The 4,744-nt window shown below is 39.5% G+C and overlaps 1 non-coding gene across 1 annotated transcript; it reads left to right on the top strand.

Annotated features, from left to right (window-relative positions):
• Window positions 1-1,088: 1,088 nt before the first annotated feature.
• On the top strand, window positions 1,089-1,195 carry LOC141694020 (small nucleolar RNA R71). Its single transcript, XR_012563353.1, has one exon. It is a non-coding gene; the product is annotated as a small nucleolar RNA R71 (small nucleolar RNA).
• The last annotated feature ends 3,549 nt before the right edge of the window (window positions 1,196-4,744 follow it).

The raw sequence follows: 4,744 nt of genomic DNA, 5'->3' as shown, positions 1-4,744 counted from the left end.
TCACCTTCCTTGAAAGAATAGTCTTCATAAACTTCGCATAACTAGGCATTTGTTCCAGAGCCTCAGCGAAAGGTATATTGATGTAAAGTTTCTTGAACACCTCCAGAAACTTCCCGAACTGTCTATCCAGCTTTTGTTGCTGCAATCTCTTAGGAAAAGGTGGTGGAGGATAGAGCTGTTTCTCCCCTGTATTAGCCTCAGGCAGAGTGTGTTCAACAGTAGTCTTCTTTGGTTCCGCCGCTTTCTCCTTTTGCTTAGATTCTTCATCTCTAACTTCAGCTTCGACTTCTTTTGCCTTTTCAGCATCAGCTACTTTTCTAGACCTTAAGGTAATAGCCTTGACTTGCTCTTTAGCTTCCTTCCTGCCTGGTACTTCCGTGTCACTGGGAAGAGTGCCAGGTTGACGATTGAGCACTGCATTGGCTAATTGACCGATTTGATTTTCCAAGGTCTTGATAGAAACCGCCTGACTCTTGCACAACAGCTTAAGTTCCTCAAAATCAGCACTAGTAGGTGCAGCTGCACTTCCCTGTTGAGGATATGATTGCCTTGTAGCATACTGCTGTGGTTGCTGGAATCCAGGTGGGTTAAACTGTTTACTTACTCCTTGCTGATATGGTGGCTGAATAGCATTCTGATTATTCCCCCAGCTGAAATTTGGATGATTTCTGTTGTTAGGATGATAGGTCGCTGGCACAGGGTGCTGTTGTCGCTGATAATTATTCACATACTGAATAGATTCGTTGACAAGAGAACACTGATCCGTAGCATGAGAACCTGCACAAAGCTCACAAACCATAGCTATTTGATTAACTCCATACGTAGCCAAAGAATCAACCTTCATTGATAGCGCTTGGAGCTGGGCTGCAATAGCGGTGGCTGCATCAACTTCCAAAATACCTGCTACCTTGCCTGACGTCATCCTCTGAGTTAGGTTTTGATGCTCATTTGCAGCCATCGTCTCGATAAGATTATACGCCTCAGTATAGCTTTTAGCCCATAAGGCTCCTCCAGCTGCTGCATCGAGCATGGGCCGAGATTGGGCCCCCAAACCATTATAAAAACCAGTGATTACCATCCAATCCGGCATTCCATGATGTGGACATTTTCTCAACATTTCCTTGTAGCGTTCCCAAGCCTCGTACATAGATTCTGTAGGTTGCTGTGCAAACTGAGTAAGAGCACTCCTCATAGCAGCAGTCTTTGCCATTGGATAAAACTTCACCAGAAACTTTTGCGCAAGATCTTGCCACGTAGTGATTGACCCAGCTGGTTCAGAATGTAACCAGTCTTTAGCTTTATCCCTCAGTGAGAATGGGAAAAGCCTCAACTTGATAGCCTCATCAGTCACGCCATTATAATTAAAAGTGCTGCAGATCTCGACAAAATTCCTTATGTGCATGTTGGGGTCTTCAGTTGCCGCTCCTCCAAAAGAAACAGAATTCTGCACCATCTGAATAGTGCCCGGCTTGATTTCAAAGGTGTTAGCTTGAATAGCCGGATGAAGGATGCTTGACTGAATGTCATCAATTTTAGGCCGAGAAAAATCCATAAGAGCTGGATCAGCTTGAACAATACGATCTCCCATGTTTACTGGTTCTTTCTGCTCAGTTCCTGAATCCGAATCCTCAAAATCTAACTTCTCCGGAGTATCAAGAACTTCGTCTTTCTCCTCAGCTGTATCTAAGGTCCTCTTGCGAGCACGAGAACGAGTTTGCATAAACGCTTGCTAAAGTACCTGAAACACAACCGAAAAGAGTAATTAACTACTACGTCCTAATCACTGAGTCCTAATGACCAATGATGGTAAGTACATAAACTAAACAAATACGCCGAGTCCCCGGCAGCGGCGCCAAAAACTTGTTAGGGCGAAATCACGCACTAATATTCACGCAAGTATACGCGTTCGCAAGTAATATAGAATACTTTCTAGTTCGTTCCCTCAGAGACTCAGACTAAATTATTGTCTAATTAAACTCACTCACCAATGTATGATTACTTCTCAATGTTAAGATAATAACACTTAAAATTGTTGATTAAATATTAACTATAATTAACTACTTAACTAACACTTCAATTTATCAATAATAAAACACTCATGAGATCACAACTTCATTATTACTTCCTTCTATAGCCATTGTTATTACCTTTAGCATGTGACAGTGATGACATTAATCGAATAACACGAAACTGATAAAAGCCAACTTTCATTGTACTAATACCATTCTACCAAGCTTCCACAATTAAGATAGAAGTTGAATAGTCATCAATTATGTTGAGTTCCTATATGTCTACAGAAATTGACAACACAACGATTTAAGCACAAGGTATTCTTTTTGATTACATAGGGCAAATAAAACTGTTAGAGTTACCCACTAATCATGCACAACGTACATGAACCTATGCTAGCATGGCAAGTTCTAAATCTCAAGATCCACCGTCGCTTCTCAAGAGATTAACACCCTATCTTATATGTTCGCGACGCACATAAGACGAATACGCACAACCAATACTAGATATCATGCAATCATCACACACTAAAGTATTAAACAATTAACTAAAGAATTTCATAATAAATCCGTTGCAACCCCATGATCACGATTAGCCCATAATAGAACTTATCGCCATCATGGGTTCATATGAAATCATGATAATCAACACAAGAAAATAATAACTAAACTAATTATATTAAAACAGAGTACGTCACAAGAGTAAATAAGTCAAAGCAAGAAAACTAGCATCCAACGTTACAACGAAACAAGAATCACAAGAATATATGCTTCCTCTTCGCTGCAGTGTGCTAAATCGGTCTTCTTCCTTATCTCCTTCGCTTCTTGCGCAAAACACAATCTAAAACATAATCTCCTTCTTATTCTCTATGAAAACGTCTCAAATCTACTTATATAATAGTCCCATAAAACTCAGATTACATAGAAGTTGGAAGCCAAACAGAAGTAGAAGTCTAAAATAATTCAGCTTTTTCCCCGACCCTGCGCGGCCACTCAGCATTTCTGCGCGGGCGCGCAAGGCTGCTGCACGGCCGCTCAGCATTGCTGCGCGGGCGCGCAGGACCCTACTGGAAAAATTCCAGGTTTGCTCCGCTTCTTCGCCGTAATCTGCCCGTTCTCTTCCTCTCGCAATGGTGAACACATGCCAAGGCTTATTCTTGATGATTCCTCCTCCAAAATGCAACTAATACCCTGAAATGCATAAACACTAGAAAAACGCAGAAATGCAACTAATACCCTGAAATGCATAAACACTAGAAAAACGCATCAAATACACAAAATACTTGATTTCAAGACACCAATTTAAGCCATTTTAAGACGTTCTAAGTGGTATAAAATGCCACTTATCAATATCTCCTTTCTGTCTTTTCAAGGAGAGAGCAAACTCTTCCCAAGACTTAGGGAGCTTTTCAATCACAGACATCACTCGAAACTTCTCAAGCAAGACCATACCAGACTCACCCAAATCATGAACTAACATCTCAAACTCATGAACCTGTTCAGTCATGGATTTTCCATCCACCAGCTTAAAATCAAGAAACCTAGCCACATAATACTTCTCAAATCCTTGAGAATTAGTATTATGGGTTTGGTCCAGCTTATCCCATAAGACTTTAGCAGTATAGGCATCTGATGAATAAACATCGAACAAGGTGTTCTCCAAGGATGCCAAAATGGCTGCCCTAGCCACCCCATCCCTCTCAGCCCATAAAGCATAAACCTTAACAGATTCAGCTTTCTCTTGATCCAACCCAGGAGGATCATACTGTACCACTAATCATAGACCCTTAACCGTTAACTAGAGCTTCGTCTTTTTCTGCCAACGAGAAAAAGAAGCTCCACCACTAAATTTATTAGGCATACCCGATAAATCAATTGGATGGGGAAAACGATACGTGGTCCAGTCAATGGTAGTAGTACCACCAGAACCAAAACCAGTCTCAACAGTTTTAGGAACATCACCAGTTTCGTTAACCATCTTGCTAATTAACTATATATAACTATAATCTCTTCAAGATTGTTGGGTATAATTCTAACTACACAGCAACAATGGGCAGTTATATATATATAATAACAAGAAAATGGCAAATAACCAACTAACGAAATAAAACACGAAGGCTATAACAAACTATAAAGACTGTAATTGACAAAGAAAGTAAAGAAAACTTATCTTTTATCGCTTTCCAAATTCTAATAAGAAGAAGAACACAACAGTTAAGTCGTCAAACCCTTCAAGAGGACTTGACTGTTCTTGAAGAGATTATTGCCCCCCACTTAAGCTGTGATGGAATGCAGCAATATCGCTTCCAGGATAAAACAGCAACAGATCAATCTGGCCACATAACCAACAATGATCAACGGCGACTCGCACCTCAGTTTGCCCAAAAAACCTATGCAACTCATATATGTTTGCAAGGTAGGCACCGAGACTTGTGTTATTTTAATCTCAAGTATACCTCTCAATATATAGGCATCTCAAGTTGCTCTTCTTCTATTTTACTCGATGTGGTACACCAAGTAACAAAACAGAAAAAGTAAACAAAATGGGTTTTCCTTATTATTTATATTATATCCTGATTAATTAATATTAATATTACAAAATATATTCAGAGTATGATTAAAATAATCCTTACTCAATATATTTTATATTAATAATTAAATAATCAATATAAATAATTAAACTTGTAATAGAAAAGAAAAATATAAGAGTTCCCACTAGCACTAGGCCATACAAG

Source organism: Apium graveolens, chromosome 10 (genome assembly GCF_009905375.1).
Source record: "Apium graveolens cultivar Ventura chromosome 10, ASM990537v1, whole genome shotgun sequence".
Taxonomy (NCBI): domain Eukaryota; kingdom Viridiplantae; phylum Streptophyta; class Magnoliopsida; order Apiales; family Apiaceae; genus Apium; species Apium graveolens.
This window is presented reverse-complemented; position numbering and strand designations above follow the sequence as displayed.